Source organism: Bos grunniens, chromosome 7 (genome assembly GCF_055505025.1).
Source record: "Bos grunniens cultivar Pamir isolate PY7600 chromosome 7, Bosgru_T2T1.0, whole genome shotgun sequence".
In the NCBI taxonomy this organism is placed as follows: Eukaryota; Metazoa; Chordata; class Mammalia; order Artiodactyla; family Bovidae; genus Bos; species Bos grunniens.
The window spans coordinates 108,509,959-108,532,403 of NC_141171.1; the positions used below are offsets into that span (position 1 = coordinate 108,509,959).

The 22,445-nt window shown below is 41.4% G+C and overlaps 1 protein-coding gene and 1 pseudogene across 1 annotated transcript in view; both read right to left on the reverse strand.

The window, feature by feature from the left end:
• The window catches only part of PJA2 (praja ring finger ubiquitin ligase 2), a 72,735-nt gene extending 67,575 nt beyond the window's left edge, over positions 1–5,160 (reverse strand). The window contains exon 1 of the mRNA XM_086413369.1: positions 5,085–5,160. The gene's annotated coding sequence lies outside the window, so the exon portion shown is untranslated. The remainder of the gene's footprint in view (positions 1–5,084) is intronic.
• Positions 5,161–7,660: 2,500 nt separating this feature from the next.
• LOC147370089 (U1 spliceosomal RNA) lies at positions 7,661–7,812 on the reverse strand (annotated as a pseudogene).
• Between the last annotated feature and the right edge of the window lie 14,633 nt (positions 7,813–22,445).

A 22,445-nucleotide genomic window follows, 5' to 3' on the forward strand; every position in this document is an offset into this window, starting at 1 on the left:
TTCAACATCATACTGGAGGTCCTAGTCGGGGCAATAAGGGGAAAAAAGGTACAGTGGAGGTGGCTGCATACAAATTGAAAACAAAAGAAACAAAAATGCTTTGTATTCACAAATGATGCGAACTTTCTACATGAGAAAATCCACAAGAATCCACAAAGGAAAAAAAGTTATTAGAACAGGTGAGTTTAGCAAGGTTGCGAGGTTCAAGATCAGTATACAAAATCAACTGTATTTCTACATACTGTCAGTGAACAACTGGACATGGAAACTTTGGAATATTATCATTTACAATATTATCAGAAGTGATGAAATACCTGGATATAAATCTGACAAGAGCAACAACTTCTGTATCTTGCAACCATAATATTAATGAAGGAAAATGAAGACCTTTGATTAAAACCAGAGATAGCTCATGTGCTTACACGATTATTCAATATTAAGATGTCAATTCTTATCAAATTGATCAATGTATTCAATGTAATATCCCCTGAGTATTTTTTGTAGAAACCAACAAGTTACTTCTAAAAAATTTTACAGAAAAGCAAAAGGAACTAAAATATCCAGAATGATTTTGGAAAACAAAGTTGAAGAACTTACACTATCTGATTTTAAAACTTATTATAAAGCAACAATTATCATGAATGACAAAGTGGCACTGGCAAAACGAAAGATAACAGAGATCAAGGGGATAGTCCAGAAACACACTCACATACATGGTCAAACTGAGTTGACTAAGTGGTGCTGGAACTGGGAGCATAAACTTAATCCTTACTTCACACCATATACAAAAATAACTCAAAACAGACTGCTACCCCTCGACATAAAAACAGTAACATTTGAAGAAGAAAATGTAAGGGAAAATATGCCTGACTTTGTACTGAGCAAACTTAGAACACAGAAACACAAATTATAAAAGGAAAAATTGATGAAATGAATTTAATCAAAATTAAAAGCTCCTCTGGGCCAACTGAAAGGTAAGCTTTAGATTGCACTGAGTATGTATGCATCTGTCCGGGTCAAAGGACTTCTACAGAAAACTGTGTAAAGAATTCCTCCAACTCAGTAAGACAAGCAACTCAGTGTTTAAAAACAGCAAAATATCTGAACACATACTTTACAAAGGAAGACATACAAATGATCCATAATAAATGATAAATTCTCAGCATCATTAGACATCACATAAATACAAATTTAAAATAGTGTCATATTACTACATACCCACAAGAAGGGCTAACATTAACTAAGTTTGATAAGAACATAGAGCAATTGAACTGTAAAATGGGGGACAGTTTGACAGGTTCTTACAATTAAACATTCATTTACAAAACAACTCAACAAATCCATTTATAAGTATTTAACCAAGAGAAATGAAAATATATGTTCACACATTCATGAATGAATGTTCGTAGAGCTTTATTAATAAGAATCCCAAACTGGAGACAATCCAAATACCTATACATAGGTGAAATGGTCAATTATTGTGGTAAATCTATACACCATAAACTACTACTCAGCAACAAAAGCCATGAACCAACTAAACATACAAACACATGGATTATCCTCAAAAACAACACAGTGAAAGAAAAAAACATGGACACAGAAGAATATACATTACATAATTTATTTATATAAAATTCTAGAACAAATGAAACCCATCTAGAGTGCGAAAAAGAGGACAAACTGTTTCCTAGAGCCGAGGGTAAAAGAGTGACTTACTGAAAAAGGGTAGAAGGTAAGTTTTGGGGATGAGAGAAATATTCAATATCTTGACTGTAGTAATGAAAATATTCTACTCTTGATTGTGGTAGTGGTGACATGACTGTATATACATCTGTCAAAACACACGGAGCCATACATTTTAAATCTATGTATTTTATTGTAAGTAAATTATCCTCAATAAAATTGATTCTGTAAAAAACAGCTCTTTTGGGAAAATACTAAGCAGGGAATACTAGTGATGCCCTATACAGATACTCAAAAGGTATCAAAAACATCAATAAAATTCAATACCCACTTATGATTTTTTAAAATATCATCAGAAGTTAAAAACAACAATAAAATCACTTGGAAAGTTAAGAATACAAGAAAATATTTTAACCTATTATACTCTCCATTTATCAGAAAGCTTCAGTAAACATCATAATTGATGCTAAAACATCAGATCCCCTTAAAGTCTAAAACACCACCAAGTTGTGAACTATCACTGCTATTATTTAACATTGTATAAAAATGTTACTAGCCAAAGTAATGAGAAAGAAATATGTATACCAGCCAAAGTAATAAGAAGTGAAAGTGTTAAGTCACTCAGTCCAGTCAGATTCTTTGTGACCCCAAGGACTGCAGCCCACCAGGCTCCCCTGTCCTTGGGGATTCTCCAGGCAAGAATACTGGAGTGGGTTGCCAGTCCCTTCTCCAGGGGATTGTCCCAACCCTGGGAACAAACCCGGTTCTCCTGCATTGCAGGCAGATTCTTCACAAGCTGAGCCACCAGGGAAGTCCTAATGTAATGAGGAAAACACAAAATTATAAAATTTAAAAGCCACAAAACTGTGAATATTTGCAGATAATCAGTTAAGTGGTTAGATACATGATAAGCAGAAAAAAATTCAAAAGCTTTGGTATAACTGGGGGGTGAGAAATAAATGTTACTTAAAGTTTCTATCCACCAGAGCTACCAAGATGGAATGCCATAGAGTTTTATGGAATAAAATTATAAAACTTTCCTTAAGCAAGATGTGAATTAAGAGACATGCTATACATATCTATCAGAGGGGAGAGATTCAGTATCACAAAGTACAATATGCTCCATATTAATCTAAAATTTCAATATAACCTCACTCAAAACACCTAAAGGATCTTTTATCTAATTTGCAAGTCGAGTCTAAAGTTCATTTGTACAATGCATAAGATTAACTTGGAAAAGAGTACTAAGTAGGGAGAAATTTAATAGGTTATCAAAACTTAAATGCATACTGTTTTTAATCTAGCAATTCAATTTCTAGGAATACATGCTCCAGAAATAATCACATAAAGAGGAAGTTTGCTGAACAGCTGACTCTCAGAACGAAGGTAGAACTAGAAGGGGAAGTGGGAGATGCACTTTTCACCTTAGTCTTTCCATGCTGTTTGAAGTTTTAAAATTTAAGAAAATTTAAAGGATATTAATAAAAACAAGTAACTGTAAAACTTGGCTTCAAATAAAGCATTATTTGTGATTAGAAAAAGAAACTAACTTAAATGTCTTTCGGTAAGGGAACAGTTAAGTAAATTACAGCCCATTGAAATTATTTAAATATTATTTAGCTTTTAAAAAGTACCAAGGGGACTTATAATTTACAAGGGAAGATGGCCAAGATACATAATTTGGCGAAAAAAGCAAGTGATATATCAAGGTGTTTAGTGTATTCCCACCAAACTCTCCCAACTTTACATGTATGCATATGTGTTTAAAAGTGTACGTTAGAAGACGTACAGTATTGTTAACTCTAGACACAGGAACGAGACTGGAGGATAAAAAGGAATGTTCACATTGTAGTTAATGGTTCATTTTCTGTATTGCTGAAATTTTACATCTAGTTTGCATGTTTGTAACTGAATTTTAAAAATTAAAATTTCATATAAAATAATAAATTCCAGAAGACATGGGGGGAAAAGTCCAAACGTTCGTTAAAAATCTTTTAAATGTTTATCTTCGTGTTTATTTACACACTCTGCAAATGATCTATGCTGCTGCTAAGTCGCTCCAGTCGTGTCCGACTCTGTGCGACCCTGTAGACGGCAGCCCACCAGCTCCCCCGTCCCTGGGATTCTCCAGGCAAGAACATTGGAGTGGGTTGCCATTTCCTCCTCCAATGCATGAAAGTGAAAAGTGAAAGTGAAGTCGCTCAGTCGTGTCCGACTCTTCGCGACCCCATGGACTGCAGCCCACCAGGCTCCTCCGTCCGTGGGAGTTTCCAGGCAAGAGTACTGGAGTGGGGTGCCACTGCCTTGGGGCTGCCAATGTAAATAAATTTAACTTACCAAACAAGTCATGATTAAAAAGACTATATTAGGCCTTAAAAAAAACAACTTTCCCGGAAGCAGCCGACTCAACGCAGTGCCTATGCGTCTGTTAGAAAAAAAAAAGAGGAAAAAAAAAAAAGGCCCGGAGAGAGGAGTCTTCTCAACAGCTCTTCCTCGCAGTGAAGAAGGCTGCCCCTCTCCCGTTCGCCTCGGTCCGAGCGGCGCTCAGCCCCTGGACGCGCGCAGAGCCGCTGACGAGCCGTCACCGCCGGGCCGGGCCGGGGCCGGGGCCAGCCCTGACCCACCGCGCTGACGGGGGCGCGGGGCTGCTTTCGGGGCGCGTGACGGCCGCGGCCTGGCCGGAGGTCTGCGCGCCCGAGCCTCGGGGACGACCGCGGGGCAGGGGACGACGGCCACGGCGGCTTTCGGGGGCGCGGAGCTGCCGCAGGCCCGCGGCGTCCGACGGCTCGGCTCTAACGGGGTGCCTGACCGGGGTGGGGGGTCTCCAAGGGTGAGCGGGAGGGGTCTCCCCAGGGGTGGGTGAGCGAGGGTCTCCACACGGGGTGGGGGGGGTCTCCACACGGGGGGGGGTCCACACGCGGTGAATGAATGGGGGACTGTGTGGGATGAGCGGGGGTCTCCACACGGGGTGACTGAATGGGGTGAGCGGGGTTAACAGGGGTCTCCACACGGGGTGCGTGAGCGGGGTGACGGGGGTCTCCACACGGGGTGCCGGGGGCGCGGGGGGCGGTGAGCGCGCCGGGGGAGACGCTCTCCTCACACAGCCGCGCTGACGGAGAAAGGCAGCGCTCGCGGGCCCAGCCGCCAAGGGCAGCGAGGGGGAGCGGCCTGCGGAGGCCCCGCGGCCGCCGCTGGAGGAACGGGCCCAGGCGGCGAAGACGGCCTCTCCCAGCCAGCGACCCCACCCACCATGGCCGGCGCGGCGGGCCGCGGACGGGCCCCGCTCGAGGGCCGGGACGGAGAGACGCCGGCGGCGGAGGCGGCAGCTTCCCGGCCGTGACCCTCGCACGCCAGACACCGGGACCAGCCTCATTTAAAGGAAAGGAAAGCAATCCCCTCACCGAGCTGAGAAGCGGCTCCGGAGCGAGGACGGCGCTCGGTCCTCCACCCGCCGCCGCCGCCGCCTTCTTCTCCGCCTCCGACTCCTCCCCCGCCCAGCGCGCAGGAGCCGGCGGCGGCGGAAACACGGACGGCGGCGGCGCGCCCCGCCCCTTGCGCCGCGGCGCAGGCGAGGGCGGGGAGCGCTCAAGCCCCGCCCCCAAAGCGGGCTCGACCAATAGGCTTAATAGACCGCTGCGGGGGTAAGCCTCCTGCCCAATCGGAACCTGAGGAGTGGGCGCGCGTCAGTAGTTGGGACGTGGCGGAGAAGGGGAAAACACTTGTCCTGTCTTTGCGCCCCGCTCCCCTGTTTCGGCAAGGGGGAGCCTCACCGATTGGCCCTACAGCGGAAGGACAAATCCCACCCCCGCCAAGCCCCGCCCCCTTTCCCTGCAGCACTGCGACGTTTGAGGGGGCGGGGCGCCGGGCCGGGCCGGGCCGGGCCCGCAAGGCCTTCAGTGGGTTGAGCCGGGAGACAAGGGCGGGGTCTCAGCGGAAGGGACGCCGTGCGGAGATCTGGAGGACTGGCGCAGTTAGGCTTTGAGAAATGAAGGCGCAGCACGCGAGATGGAGGTGTCAAAATGAATCCTCAGTCAGTCCAGTCGCTCAGTCGTGTCCGACTCTTTGCGACCCCCTGGACTGCAGCACGTCAGGCTTCCCTGTCCATCACCAACACCCTGAGCTTGCTAGTCGGTGATGCCATCCAACCATCTCATCCTCTGTCGTCCCCTTCTCCCGCCTTCAATCTTTCCCAACATCAGGGTCTTTTCCAATGAGTCGGTTGTTCGCATCAGGTGGCCAAAGTATTGGAGTTTCAGCTTCAGCATCAGTCCTTCCAGTGAATATTCAGGACTGATGTCCTTTAGGATGGACTGGTTGGATCTCCTTGCTGCCCAACGGACTCTCAAGAGTCTTCTCCAGCACCACAGTTTCCAAAATCAATCCTAATTTGACTGTAGACCTAACTAACAAGATGAAGGTCTCCCGGCGTCATGGGTAGGCCGAGAGAAGATAGCAGGAGGAAGGGCAGCTCCCCCTCCCTGCCCACCTTGGCCTTCTCCCCTCCCACCCTGCAGTCCAGCAGGCAGTCGTCTGTCCCCTCGTTTCTGATTCTCTTGGGGTGGGGGCGGGTCATATGGGGATGCCTGCGTTTCCTCTGTATAGCCATGGCCTGACCAGAGGCTTCCAGTTTGCACCTTGGGGCTGATGAGTTGTCAAGCTGGTAAGTATCAGGTCCCATCACTTGAAACCAAAATAAATACAACAGCTGTAGTCCTTGGACACCTTGCTTAATTTAAACATGGGTAACAGTTTAGTCAGTCGTGTCCCTGATGCTGAATTGTTTCTTCGCCCTGCACGTTTCCCCTTTTCATGCTGAACCTGTCTGCTTCTGTAATTACAGGCCCACTCTCCTCCCATCTTACCACGAGCCCCTTCACCCCCACCACACACATGCCCAATGCCCAGGATACATGTAGCTTATCACCTGCACCAAGAGTTAAGAGCCCCACTTCTCTTGCTGTCCCTGGCAACTGCAAAGTCTCCTGCCAGTGAACCCAGACTAATTTTTTTTTTTGCTGTTGATGAAAACAAAATTATTCCAAATTTAGTATAAAAGTTAGACTGTGAGAACTGGCTAGGCAGTTTGTGGAACAAAACTCTCAGCCCACTGATGTAGTACATTTCTTACCAAGAAACCATTTCCTGCTTGATATTTCTCTGCTTCACAGGTGTTGCTCTTTCTCCATCCAAGTCTCTTCCTCTTTGAAGAACTGATACTTGAGTCACATTTCCCTTGTCTCCTTTTAGGATGTTGTATACTGATCCAATTGGATACACTAACCTGTTTGTTAGGGCAGGGTTTTCCAAATTTTAATCTCTTCCATATTGTATCTGTGTATACATTCACAGTAGTATTTATTTTCTTTAAATAAATCTGTTTTTCCTTCAATTTCTTTAAGAGGGAGACTTTGTAAATTACTGTAAATTGAAACCGTGTATCACCTCTCCCAAGTTGAAAGCAACTGAAGAAGTGAACATAAAGCAAAGTTTTTAAAATCTGGGAATTAAAGAGCATTTTTTCTACTAAAGTCTCTAAGCCTAAAGCCTACTGCCTGTAAAAAACAGGTTACCAAGCACTAGAAACATTTTAAAAGCAAGCAGGGAAATGGCATTTTTATCATGATGTAATCAAAGGAGAGAAAAATAGAACCAAAATAGGAATCACTCTCTCACTATGTGAGTCTTTTTTTTTTAATCCTGCATGCATGTCCCAAGGCATCAGATTTGATCTGTGTTACTCTTTGAGAAACACTCCATGTATTCTAGAATCAAAAGGCTACACTCACTATATACTTGCTCCTGTGGAACTGTCATGGTGCCTCTGGGTTTGGCATTTAGCTTGTTGATGTGTTACAATGAGCATATATTGAGGATTAAGGTCTAGTCGAAATTGACTTATCTGACATCTTTGACCCATTTGGTTATAATCTATTTATGTTGTGTCCTTGGGCTATATTATTCTTTTTTTTTCCCCCTGGGGGGAAAGTTCCCCATTACCACAAATTATGCAGTCGAGTTTCCCGCATTTAGGGAAATTGCAGGGGTCAGCGCATCTGGAGTGCAATGGATGAGCCTCACTTTGGAAAAACTACCTTTGTGATCATTGTATCTCCCCTGTTAGGTAAATATGGGCTATGTCATTTTTTCAAAGGTTGTGCCATGTCCCCTTCCCCCTATTTCAATACCTAGCATGTAGTAAGTACTAAATACTTATGTATTGTATTATATATATAGATATATAGATAGATATAGGTATATCAGTTCAGTTCAGTCACTTAGTGGTGTCTGACTCTTTGTGACCCCATGGACGGCAGCACGCCAGGCCTCCCTGTCCATGACCAACTCCTGGAACTTGCTCAAACTCATGTCCATCAAGTCAGTGATGCCATCCAACCATCTCATCCTCTGTCGTCCCCTTCTCCTCCTGCCTTCAATCTTTCCCAGCATCAGGGTCTTTTCAAATCAGGTGGCCAAAGTATTGGAGTTTCAGCTTCAGCCTCAGTCCTTCCAGTGAATATTCAGGACTGATTTCCTTTAGGATGGACTGGTGGGATCTCCTTGCAGTCCAAGGGACACTCAAGAGTCTTCTTGAACACCTCAGTTCAGATATGTATTAATGATTTATATGTATTATTGTTGACTTCAGAGGGGGGAAGCACTGCCTATGGCAATGAAATGAAGGCACCACTTTTCATTTCTACAGGATGTAATGCAGTAGTTCTTGAGGTGTGATCCCCAAAGCAACAGAATCAGCATTAATGTTTTTAAAATGCAAATTCTCAGGTAGGTCCAACTTCAGACCTGACTTGGAAACTCTAGGTGTGGAGTCCAGCAATCTGTATTTTAGCAAGCCTTTGAGGTGATTCTGATGCATGTAAAGTTTGAGAACCACAGATATAATAGGTGGAGGATTGGTTAATGAGGGAGAGGACCTGAATTCGAATTATATCCTTAGAGTGACATCCCAAAAATGGAGATGCAAGCACCTCTGAAAATTATTTTCTCCATAAAAGTGATGAGAAAGCTGGCAAAATTGTCAGAGTCAACTTTTTCAGAACTCTGCAAACCAACCAAGGGCCTGCAGCAACCCAGGAAGCATTTATTCAAGAAAACAGCTTACTCTAATCCAATCTCCTCACCCCCAGCTCCACTGTTGCACTGAAAAATAATAGCTGGCAATCATGGTGAGAAGGAGCATTTGTTGCACTGAAAAATAATAGCTGGCAATCACGGTGAAAAGGAGCATTGGGGCAGGTCCAGACAAGGTAGAAGGAGGCTGTAACTCCTTCAGAGCCTATTTCCAAGAGAAGAGTCATCGTTTGACCTATCTTCTGGTTCCCCAGAAAAATCTCACTTGCAAGCCTGGGAAAGCTTCTTCCCCAGAAGCGTTTGTCAAAAAACAAGCAAACCAACAAACACTGAGAGGGAACTGATTAATTCTGCCACACTTTAGGCAGTGGAAACAGTTTGGAGCAGCAAAATTGGTTAAACAGAAAGCTTAAAAGGAAAGGCTGGAGAATGTCTGTAGGAGCTTTGTAAGCTCCAACACATTCATAAGAATCCAGAAACCAACACACACGCCAAAGATTATGCTAAGCAGTGCATAAACTTGGCAAAGACTTGAGAAGGCCCTAAACATTCACTCTTGAGAGTACTTGGGACTGCAGGGAGATCAAACCAGTCAATCCTAAAGGAAATCAACCCTGAATACTCATTGGAAGGACAGATGCTGAAGCCGAAGCTCCAATACTTTGGTCACCTGAGGCGAGGAGCCAGCTCATTGGAAAAGACCCTGATGCTGGGAAAGACTGAAGACAGGAGGAGAAGGGGATGACAGAGGATGAGATGGTTGGATGGCATCACCGACTCAATGGACATGAGCGTGTGCAAGCTCCAGGAGATGGTGAAGGACAGGGAAGCATGGTATGCTGCAGTCCATGGGGTCGCAAAGAGTCGGGCATGACTGAGCGACTGAACAACAGCAAAGGCTGATCTTGAGGCTTTGCATAAGTAAGAAATGAAGACTAAGGGGAAACTGTCAACTGCCTGGCTGGGTGTTGAACCGTGACCCAAACACATACACCAGATACTCAACAAACCCTGGGAGGCATACTGATTCCAGGCATTTAAAGAAATCTCTGTCTAATCATTAGATAAGCACTAAGCTAACCATACAGAATTTCAGTGGCCGCACACCACTGTTGATAAAAAATCTCATCTATTTTTAGTTGATAAAAAAAGCTCTGAGAAGTATTCTGCCCATTTGAATTCAAGGCACAGTAATATAAGTTTTTTGAGGCAGAGGGATATGCATTAAATAGCATATTATTGACAGTTTACATAATCCATGTCTAAGCATCATCATGGTCCCTTACAAGTCTAGAAGCAATGTTACCTTTTAAGGAGCTGTCTTACTGATGCCAGGAAAATGTTGCTGTTTCTGGCTGAGCAGGTATTTCTGATGGGGGAGGTTTGGTCAATGTGTAATGTGCAGTAGAGGGGAGAGAGGAAACCAAACGGTAAAGAAAACCTTTTTATATTTAAATGTTTATTGTCTTGTCATAAAATATGAATTTTATTTCACAGTTTCCCCCTTTTGATCATTCATCATTTGATAGAAAGCAGTAGGTGAGCAGATATTTTCTAGGGTAGTTGCTTTCCTGCCCTGGGTCTGTCATATCCCTTGATACCAAGTCCTAATACATTGGTTCTCTGTCTTTATGGGGTTACTTATACCAGCAGAATGTTTGGCAAGGACTGACAGTCAATTCTAGGTTGTCCAATAAGACTTAAACCGATTTTTCTCACATGTGCATTGTGTATGCCTATTATTTTATGGAGAACTATTGGCATAATCTATATTTTCATTTGATTGAAACTATAAATATACTATCTTAGTATAAGCAAGTGACACATAGCATAAAAGAAACTATTACCTTATAAGTTCCACAAAGTGTAATTAAAATCGCCTGTAGTATCAACAACATCATTAGCAAAAACTTAAGCCAAGATCCTTCTAAACCAAAGCATTTTCCTGGTGCTTCCTCTAAACTGGGAAGAGAATCATTCAGAGCAGAGATGTGACCCTTCACATGGTTATAAGGTTAGTTACATTTGAAGACTCATCAGGTGTAAAGACATAGCATTCAGTACATGTTACAGCACTAATTCCCCATTCAGTTCAGTCGCACAGTTATGTCCAACTCTTTGCGACCCCATGGACGGCAGCGTGCCAAATTCCCCCTTGGGAAGCAGCTAAAATATTGAGGGCCACGAAATTCTGTGAGACTGCTTTTCTCATCATGGAGACTTCCAAACTGAGAACCTAATGGGTTAATTACTATCATTCAAAGCTTGCTGAGTGAATTTTGTTAAAGCCTCTACATGAATAATACCTTCTGTTCCAAGTAAGGAACAAATACTGTGATCAAATGATCATACTTTTGGAAAACTGATTGAGCCCAGTGTGCCTGTATTAAATGCAGATTGGCAGATTGGCTGGGGCTGTTTCCAAGGTTACCTGTAGGTGACCTTGAGCCCAAGGGAAACCAATTACATATCTTCCTGAACAACCTGGGGAGAGTCAATGTCATAAACATGTTGCAAAAATCCACTGGGGCCTGTTAGGAGCTACCCAAAATATAACACCTAATGAAAAGGAGTATTTATGGCCAGGTTGAGAATAGGCATTATTAATTGGCTGGATCAGAAAGTCTCAGTTATCCTGGTGATAACATTAGCTTGTGTGGTGCTAGAGTTTCTTTTCTTTAAACATTTCCAAGAGCCATCCAGTTAGGGCCCTGGAGAGGAAAAATCCAACAAGGCGATCGAGGAGTAATGAACATAGGTATTTGGCCATAAACAGCAATTTGATATATTTTTGAAACTTGCCTAAGATTGAGCACAAAGACAAAATACATTTGGTTCATAAGCACAAGTGTGAGCAACTGTCAAGGTCAGCATACAGGCCTAGTCCCGCATCTTGAGTTGTCTGTCTGTTTCAGATGTCGCCATCTGCTCACCCTGGTGTGGTCGCGCCTATCTGAGTTGTAATCAGGCGTCAAAAACAGGAGTTGCAGTTCATCCGGGAGAGGCCTGGCATGGTCTCCAAGGTGGCTATAAAAAGTCTTTTGCCTGATATCTTTTCCAGGGTGCATCATCTCCCAGTTGCAGGTCAGGGTGAATCAGATCTTTATCCAAAGTTAGGTTACTTTGATAAACTTCAGAAACAAACTTAGAGTGTCTGTTTAAAAACTAAACGTCATAAGTAACTGTCTAGAAAGTGAGTCTTAGCCAGTAAATACAGACCTCCATGGATAAAGCTAGAATTTAATATTCACTAAAACATCTTTTTCTCTTTAAAATTACCCTTGCTTCTACCGTATATGGCCAAATTAAGACTAATCTGTTTGTGAAATAAGTCTGTGGTAAATTGATCACACAGGCTTTTTAATTGGTTGTGTTGAAGCTTTTCATAAGCAATCAGATTGAACTTAAAACACACACACACACACACAAAAAAAACCTTTCAGGGCCAGGAAAGTCACAACAGGGATGTGTTACAGGTTTCACCTGTGATATCTATAAATTTGGATGATAGATTCGAGTGACTTCTTCTCATCTGGAGGTCCTGAAATACCTTGAGATTCTGGCACCTGTTAGAAGTTGACCTTCCTTATACCTGAGAAAGGGCTTCCCAGGTGGTACTCCTGGTAAAGAACATGCCTGCCAGTGTAGGGGATGTAAGAGATATGGGTTCGATCCCTAGGTCGGGAAGATCCCTGGAGAAGGGCATGGCAACCCTCTCCAGTATTCTTGCTTGGAGAATCCCACAGACAGAGGAGCCTGGTGGGCTGCAGTCTACAGGGTCCCAAAGAGCTGGACATGGCTAAAGAGACTTAGAGTACACATGCATATCTGAGAAAGCTTCTGGGAGCCTAAGAGTTTCCAAATTCTGGAGAGATCAGGTAGATAGAAAAGATAGTTTCAATTCTATTTGTAGGGGTATAGTTTAAAGCCTTCCTTATATCTGGAAAACACAGGTAAAAAAAGTGATATTTCAGACAAAACTGAAAATAAAATTATAACCATACTTATAGGTTCACTCAATCCTATTTAACTAATCCCTGATCTTAATCTTCTGTTAATAGTTTTATGAAGCCATCGGATTTTCCATTAGAATTCTTTAATTTCTTATCCAATTCAATAGTATGATCTGAGAGTTCTCAGAAACCTGCACTTGTCACAAAGTCCTTTCCATGAGTCTTCCTGAAGATAAAGAATTTTGCAAAAGCATCAGAGTATAACAATAAACGGCAAAAGACTTTTTAAAAAGTCAAGCTTAAAGATCTAATTGCAGTGCAGTTGAAAAGGAACTTGGTTACCGGTATGACATACAGCATGTTGCACGCTCAGCCACTGGCGTCCAGCTCTTTTCGACCCTTCGGACTGTAGTCCGCCAGGCTCATTGTCCGTGCGGATTCTCCACGCAGGAATACTGGAGTGGGGTGCCATGGTTTCCCTCAGCAGATCTTCTGGACCCAGTGATGGAACCCGTGTCTCTTATGTCTCCTGCATTGGCAGGCAGGTTACAATTTAAGATAATTACTAGAAATACAACTAACAACATTTTACCAGCCTAGATGCTTTCGAACTGTGGTGCTGGAGAAGACTCTTGAGAGTCCCTTGGACTGCAAGGAGATCCAACCAGTCCATTCTGAAGGAGATCAGCCCTGGGATTTCTTTGGAAGGAATGATGCTAAAGCTGAAACTCCAGTACTTTGGCTACCTCATGCGAAGAGTTGACTCATTGGAAAAGACTCTGATGCTGGGAGGGATTAGGGGCAGGAGAAGAAGGGGACGACAGAGGATGAGATGGCTGGATGGCATCACTGACTCGTTGGACATGAGTCTGAGTGAACTCCAGGAGTTGGTGATGGACAGGGAGGCCTGGCGTGCTGCTATTCATGGGGTTGCAAAGAGTCGGACACGACTGAGTGACTGAACTGAACAGAATTTTAGGAGTTCTATATAATTTCTATATTGATAATATTTTTATTTCAAGGATTATACTTTCTCCAAATAGGAAAACTAAAAAGTTTGAAATTTTTACCAAAATTTAATACAATACTTGGTTCCTCACAACAGTCACAAGGTTTTTAGCTCTGAACACTCAGGTTACACAACAACTTTGTTGCATTGATTCAACCAGAACCTTCATACTTTCTCAGTAAAGAACAGGGTCAATTTTTTTCAAGAGGCCTTGCATTCCAACTCCACAGTTGAGAAACTCCTGTTACAGGACAGAATGAACCAAGCTGAGATCAGGCTGCAATCAACCTGCTTTCCACCCTGATGCTCACAGGGCTCTGGTCCAATTCTCCCCCAATCCTGGGTCTATCATGGTCCATTCAAAGTCTGCTTTTGCCAACAGTGAACTCCAGGATATTCTACTCAACAAGATTATGATTTAGAATTGAAGAAGTGACAATGAATTTCTCAGAATGAAAGGAGTTCATCAATACTAAACCTACCCTAAAAGATATAGAGAGTCTTCTCTAAGTGGGAAAAAAATGGCTACAACAAGAAGTAAGAATCTACAGGAAATAAAAAAATCCCACTAGTAAATGTATACCGAAGGCTATGAATCAACCACTTAAATAAATTAGTACAACGATTAAAAGACCGAAAATTAAGATCAACAATAACTACCATAAACAGAGAAGGGATAAACATGAAGATGCAAAGTATGACATAAAAAAACACACAATGTAGGGGAGAGGAGTAAAAAATATAGATATAATAGATGTTTTCAATTATTTTTGACCCTAAATGACTACCAGTTTAAAACAAGCAGATATTGTTCTAGGTCAACATATTTGAATCCTTTGGTAACCACAAAACAGAAACTTATAATAGATACACAAAACCATAGAAAAAGGGCCAAGTCCACCACTAGAGAAAAACATCAAACCACAAGGAAAGAAGCGAAAAGAAATGGACAGGGAACTACAAACATAACCAGGAAACCAGGGAAAATGGCAGATTTGCCTATCAGCAGCCAGGAACTACAAACATAACCAGGAAACCAGGGAAAATGGCAGATCTGCCTATCAGCAGCCACTGAGTGCTCTCGGCGCTCGCTGGGCTGCGTCAGGTCTTGGCTCCAGTCCTCAGGCTGCCTTTCTCTGGTGCGGCGGCACGCAGGTGCCCTCCTGGCAGGTGGCATCTTAGGCATCCTAGTTCCCCAACCAGCCATCAAACCCTTGTCCCCTGCATTGGAAGGGGGATTCTTTTTTGTTTTTCAATTCAAATTTAATTTTATTTATTTTAAAAATGAAACAAAGATGAATATATTTAATGATAAAGGCTACAGTTCACAAAGAAGATAGACAGCATGAACCATTAGACACCTTGAAAAAAGCAAAGCTACATAAAGCAAAAATCAGAAGACATATAAGGGAAAAGTAAAAATATACTATCATAGTGAGACATATTAACATTTCTCTGAGAATACTTTATCAAGTGCAGAAAAAATAAGCATAGGAGCACCTTGAATGAGGTAATTAATAATTTAAATATAATAGATTTATATTTAATTTATATTAATCATATCCTATACAAGTATATTTAAAATTCTGTATATGTTATTATCCATAGGACATTTAGAAAAACTGGCAAAAGGATAAACATTACTAAATTTCAAAAAGTTATTTTTTGTGTGTGTGATTCAGTCATACATAAACATACATAATATTTTCAAAATTATTTTTCATTATAAGTTATTACAAGATAGTGACTACAGTTCCCTATGCTACATAGTAAACCATTGTTGCCTGTTATATGTCTATTTTTTATAATTAAAAATCTAGCATTCTATTCGTACTAAGTCAAACAGGTGGAATCAAAATGTCATAACTTTTTTGGTTAGGCAAAAATTCATACATTTTCTAAAATATATATATTATACATATTATTTATATATATGTATACAAAAGTTTTTCTACTATGCTTGATAAAGGCTTGAGAAAAAAAATTTTTAAAAAGAGATGGAGAAATTGGAAAACATAAACTAAATGAAACGGGAACACTGAATATGAAACAGAAAAAGTGAAACAAACCAGATAAAATTAAAAGATCCTCATATGGTCCAGCTGTTTCTAAACATGGCTGCTCATTAGAAACATCTGGAGCTCTAGAAAAAAAAAAAAAGCACTGGGTATTTGTATTTTTCAAAAAAATTCTGAAATAATTCTGGTATGCATATGGATTTTAAAAACTGATGACAGGTTTTTCTTTTAAATGGTAGTTTTGGTGATATAGAGTTCTATAATTTTTCTCTTGACCAAACATGATACAATGGTACCAAGTAATAGTTACATAATTACAATAGTAAAAGATGTTTATCAGTTTTCACAATCAATAGAAAGGATAAAAATAAAAGATAATTACAATTGGAGTCCATAATGGGAACATGATTAACTTAACAATATAAAATAATTACATACACTTTGGGGGGTCAAGTAGAATTTGTGGTAAGGCCTACATGCACATGTTTTCTTCTGCCCAGTTAGTCTATGTCTTTTGGTGGTGTATTTAATACATTTACATTTAAGGTAATTATCCATATGTATGATTCTCTTACTGTTTTCTTAATAGCTTGGGTTTATTTTCTGAAGGTCTTTTCTTTCTCTTGTGTTTCCTGCCTAGAGAACTTTCTTTAACATTTGTTGTAAGGCTGGTTTGGTGGTGCTGAATTCTTTTAACATTACCTTTTCTGGAAAGCTTCTGATTTCTCCAACAAATCTGAAGGAGAGTCTTGCTGGGTAGAGTATTCTTGGTTGTAGGTTCTTCTCTTCAATCAGTTCAGTCGCTCAGTCATGTTCAACTCTTTGTGACCATATGGACTGCAGCATGCCAGGCCTCCCTGTCCATCATCAGCTCCTGGGGCTTACTCAAACTCATGTCCATTGAGTTGACAATGCCATCCGACCATCTTATCCTCTGTCGTCCCCTTCTCCTCCTGCCTTCAATCTTTCCCAGCATCAGGATCTTTTCAAATGAGTTAATTCTTCACATCATGTGGTCAAAGTACTGGAGTTTCAGCTTCAGCTTCAGTCTTTCCAATGAATATTCAGGACTGATTTCCTTTAGGATGGACTGGTTGGGTCTCCTTGCAGTCCAAGGGACTCTCAAGAGTCTTCTCCAACAATTCAAAAGCATCAATTCTTCAGACCTCAGCTTTCTTTATAGTCCAACTCTCACATACATACTTGACTACGGGAAAAACCATAGCCTTGACTAGATGGACCTTTGTTGGCAAAGTAATGTCTCTGATTTTTAATATGCTGTCCATGTTGGTCATAACTTTTCTTCCAAGGAACAAATGTCTTTTAATTTCATGGCTATAGTTACCATCTGCAGTGATTTTGGAGCCCAAGAAAATAAAGCTTGTCACTTTTCCACTCTTTCCCCATCTATTTCCCATGAAGTGATGGGACCAGATGCCATATTACTTTTCTGAATGTTGAGCTTTAAGCCAACTTTTTCACTCTCCTCTTTCACTTTCATAAAGAGGCTTTTTAGTTCCTCTTTGCTTTCTGCCATAAGGGTGGTGTCATCTGCATATCTGAGGTTATTGATATTTCTCCTGGCAGTCTTGATTCCAACTTGTGCTTCCTCCAGTCCAGCATTTCTCATGATGTACTCTGCATATAAGTTAAATAAGCAGGGTGACAATATACAGCCTTGACGTACTCCTTTCCCAATTTGGAACCAGTCTATTGTTCCATGTCCAGTTCTAACTGTTGCTTTCTGACCTGCATATAGGTTTCTAAAGAGGCAGGTCAGGTGGTCTGGTATTCCCATCTCTTGAAGAATTTTCCACAGTTTATTGTGACCCACAGAGTCAAAGGCTTTGGCATGGTCAATAAAGCAGAAATAGATGTTTTTCTGGAATTCTCTTGCTTTTTCAATGATCCAATGGCTGTTGGCAGTTTGATCTCTGGTTCCTCTGCCTTTTCTAAATCCAGCTTGAACATCTGGAAATCACAGTTCATGTATTGTTGAAGCCTGGCTTGGAAAATTTTGAGCATTACTTTACTAGCATGTGAGATGAGTGCAATTGTGCAGTAGTTTGAACATTCTTTAAATTGCCTTTCTTTGGGATTGGAATGAAAACAGACCTTTTCCAGTCCTGTGGCCACTGCTGAGTTTTCCAAATTTGCTGGCATATTGAGTGCAGCACTTTCACAGCATCATCTTTTGGGATTTGAACTAGCTAAACTGAAATTCCATCACTTCCACTAGCTTTGTTTGTAGTGATGCTTCCTAAGGCTCACTTGACTTCACATTCCAGGATGTCTGGCTCTAGGTGAGTGATCACACCATCATGATTATCTGGGTCATGAAGATATTTTTTGTACAGTTCTTCTGTGCATTCTTGCCACCTCTTCTTAATGTTTTCTGCTTCTGTTAGGTCCATACTATTTCTGTCCTTTATTGAGCCCATCTTTGCATGAAATGTTCCCTTGGTATCTCTAATTTTCTTGAAGAGATCTCTAGTCTTTCCCATTCTATTGTTTTCCTCTATGGCTTTGCACTGATCACTGAGAAAGGCTTTCTTATCTCTCCTTGCTATTCTTTGGAACTCTGCGTTCAAATGGGTATATCTTCCTTACATCAGTATATCATGCCATTCCCTTCTGGCTTGTAGAGTTTCTGTTGAGAAATCAGCTGGTATCCTGATGGGAGTTCCCTTGTATGTTATTTGTCCTTTTCCCCTTGTTACTTTTAATATTTTATCTCTGTCTTTAATTTTTGTCAGTTTGATTACTCTGTGTTTTGATGTGTTCCTCCTTGGGTTTATCCTGCCTGGGACTCTCTGTGCTTCTTGGATTTGGTTGATTATTTCCTTTCCCATGTTAGGGAATTTTTCAGCTCTTATCTCTTCAAATCTTTTCTCAGGGCCCTTCTCTCTCTCTTCTCCTTCTGCTACCCTTATAATGAGAATGCTGGTGTGTTTACTGTTGTCCCAGAGGCCTCTTAGGCTGTCTTCATTTATTTTCATTCTCTTTTCTTATTCAGTTTTGTGGCATTGATTTCCAACATTCTGTCCAGCAGGTCATTTTTCCGTGCTTCTGCCTCAGTTTTTGTGCTATGGATTCCTTATAGTGTATTATTCATCTCTATTTATTTGTTCTTTAGTTCTCATAGGTCTTTGGTAAACATTTCTTATATCTTCTCAATCCATGCCTCCATTCTTTTTCCAAGATCCTGAATCATATTCATTATCACTATTCTGAATTATTTTTCTGGACAGTTGCCTAGCTTCACTTTATTCAGTTGTTTTTCTGGGGGCTTATCTTGTTCCTTCATCTGGGATGTAACCACCTGCTTTTTCATCGTGATGAAATGTAATGTGGTTTTGTTTCAGTCACTGTGGGATTGTGGTTCTCCTTGCTTCTTCTGTCTGCCCTCTGATAGAGGAGGCTAAGAGGCTTGTGTAAGCTTCTTGATAGGAGGGACTGATGGTGGTGGGAAAAATTGCTTCTTACTCTGGTGGGCAGGTCTTTGCTCAGAAAAGCTTTAATCCAATTATCTGCTGACGGGTAGGGTTGACATAGGTGGTAGATTTTGCCCTGAGGCAACCTAGCCCTTAGGTCTACAGGCTCTATGGTAGGTTACTTCAAAGGGGACCTTCCCAGACAGCTGCTGCTAGTCCCCCTGTCCCTGTGGTGAGCCCCTGGTTACCCACACCTCCACAGCAGACCCTCCAACACTAGCAGGTAGGTTTGGTTCAGTTTCCTGTGGAGTCATTGCTCCTTTCCTCTGGGTCTTGGTGCATGCAAAGTTTTGTTTGTACCATCCAAGACTGGAATTTCTGTTTCTTCCCCCAGTCTTGTGGGAAGTCTTGTAAACAAATCCCATTGACCTTCATGGTCAGATTTCCTGGGGATTTCCAGTCCCTTTGTTGGGTCCCCAGGCTGTGAAGCCTGACATGAGGTTCCAAACCTTCACAACAGTTCAGTTCAGTTCAGTTCAGTTGCTCATTCATGTCTGACTCTGCTACCCCATGGACTGCAGCACACCAGGCCTCCCTGTCCATCACCAGCTCCTGGAGTTTACTCAAACTCATGTCCATTGAGTCAGTGATGCCATCCAACCATCTCATCCTCTGTTGTCCCCTTCTTCTCCTGCCTTCAATCCTTCCCAGCATTAGGGTCTTTTCAAATGAGTCAGCTCTTCACATCAGGGGGCCAAAGCATTGGAGTTTCAGCTTCAACATCAGTTTTTATTCAGACTGATCTCCTTTAGGATGGAGTGGTTGGATCTCCTGTTGTCCAAGGGAATCTCAAGAGTCTTCTCCATCACCACACTTCAAAAGCAACAATTCTTTGACACTCAGCTTTCTTTATAGTCCAACTCTCACATCCATACATGACCATTGGAAAAACCATAGCCTTGGGAGAACTTTTTCATATTGTTGTCCTCCCCTTTGTGGGTCACCCACCTGGCAGGTGTGGGATTTGATTTTATCATGATTGTGCCCTTCCTGTCATCTCGCTGTGGCTTCGTCTTTGTCTTTGAACGCGAGGTATCATTTTTTGGTAGGTTCTGGCATCCTCCTGTAGATGGTTGTTCAACAGCTAGGTATGATTTTGGTGCTCTCATAGTAGCAGATGAGCACATGGCCTCCTACTTTGCCATCTTGAACCAGAAGCCTGGAATGTGGATTCTTAATCATGGACTACAGAGAAGTCCCCAATAATCACTTTAAATGTCAAAGTTGTAAATGCTCCAAACAAAGGGCATATGGTGACTGAGTAAAAAAGAAAAAAATAAAAATAAAAACCTCACCTATATGTTGCTTTTAAGATATTCAATTCTGAGCTAAAAGCATACAGAGAGTGAAAACGAGGAGATGGAAAAACGTATTTCATGCAAACATATAAGATAAAATAGAACCAAAAACAAAGTCTATTAAAAAATACAAAGAAGGGTATTATATCATGGTAAATAGATCAGTATAAGAAGAGAATTTTTAATTTATTAACACATATGTAACAGATACAGAAGCAATTAAATACATAAAGCAAATATTAATGGACATAAAGGGGAAAATCACCAATAATATGATAATACTACTAGAGGTGTGCTTAATCATGTCTGACTCTCTATGACCCCATGGACTGTAGCCCATCAGGCTCCTCTGTCCATAGGATTCTCCAGGCAAGAATACTGGAGTGGGTTTACATTTCTTTGTCCAAGGAATCTTCCCAACCCAAGGATCAAACCCGCATCTCTTCTGTCTCCTGCATTAGCAGGCGGGTTCTTTGCCACCGCTGCCACCTGAGAAGCCTACTATGACAATAGTAGGGTACTTCAACACCCCACTTACATCAAAGGAGAAGTCGTTCAGACATAAAATCATTAAGGCAACAGCGGTCTTAATTAATACAAAAGATATCTACATGACATTCCATCCCCACACAGCAGAATACACAATTTTTTTTCAAGTATGTGGGAAATGGTCTCAGAGATAGATCACATTCTAGGGCACAAAACAAGTCTCAATGAATTTAAGAGGTTAAAAATTATATCAAGCATGTTCTCTGACCACAGCCTTATGAAACTAGAATTCAATGACTGGGAGAAAAATGGGGAAAACACAAACATGTGGAGATTAAACAGCAGGTTGCTGCTGCTACTGCTGCTAAGTCACTTCAGTCAGGATTTTTGTGCGACCCCATAGACGGCAGCCCACCAGGCTCCCCCGTCCCTGGGATTCTCCAGGCAAGAACACTGGAGTCGGTTGCCATTGCCTTCTCCAATGCATGAAAGTGAAAAGTGAAAGTGAAGTCGCTCAGTCATGTCTGACTCCCAGCGACCCCATGGAGTTCAGCCTACCAGGCTCCTCCGTCCATGGGATTTTTCCAGGCGAGAGTACTGGAGTGGGGTGCCATTGCCTTCTCTGAAATAGTAGGTTACTAAGAAACAAATGGGTCAATGAAGAAACCAATGAGAAAATCAATATACCTTGAGAAAAATGAAAATGAAATCATAGCATTCCAAAGTCTGAGGGAAATAGCAAAATCAATTTTAAGAGACAAATTTATAGTGATACAAGTGCACCTCAAGATACAAGAAAAGTCTCAAATAAACAAATTAATGTATCATCTGAAAGACTTAGGAAAAGAACAAACAAGGCTCAAAATCATCTGTAGAAAGGAAATAATAAAAATTAGAGAAATAAATAAAACAGATTCCAAAAGCAATAGAAATACCAATGAAAACAACTGCTGTTTTTTTTTAATAGATTAACAAAGTGATAAACCTTTATCTAAGCTTATCAAGAAGAAAAGAGGACCTAAACATAAGAGAAATTACCAATATCACAGAGATCCAAAAATAATAATATGAGAATACTATGACAGTTATATGCTAACAATTGGACAAAATAGAAGACATACATTTCTAGAAACATACAATATTCCAAGACTGAATCAGAAAGAAATAGACAATCTGAATAAAACAATCACTGGTAGTAAAACAGAATTTGTGATTTAAAAAACTCCAAGCAAACACAGGTCCAAGACTAAACATCTTCACAGAGGAATTGTACCAAACATATAAATAAGAGCTAATACTATCTTTCTCAAATGATTCCAAAAAATTGAAAAGGATGACAGACTTCCAATTCATACTATGAGGCCACAATTACTGTGATACTGTAAACAAAGACATCACAGAAAATTATAGGC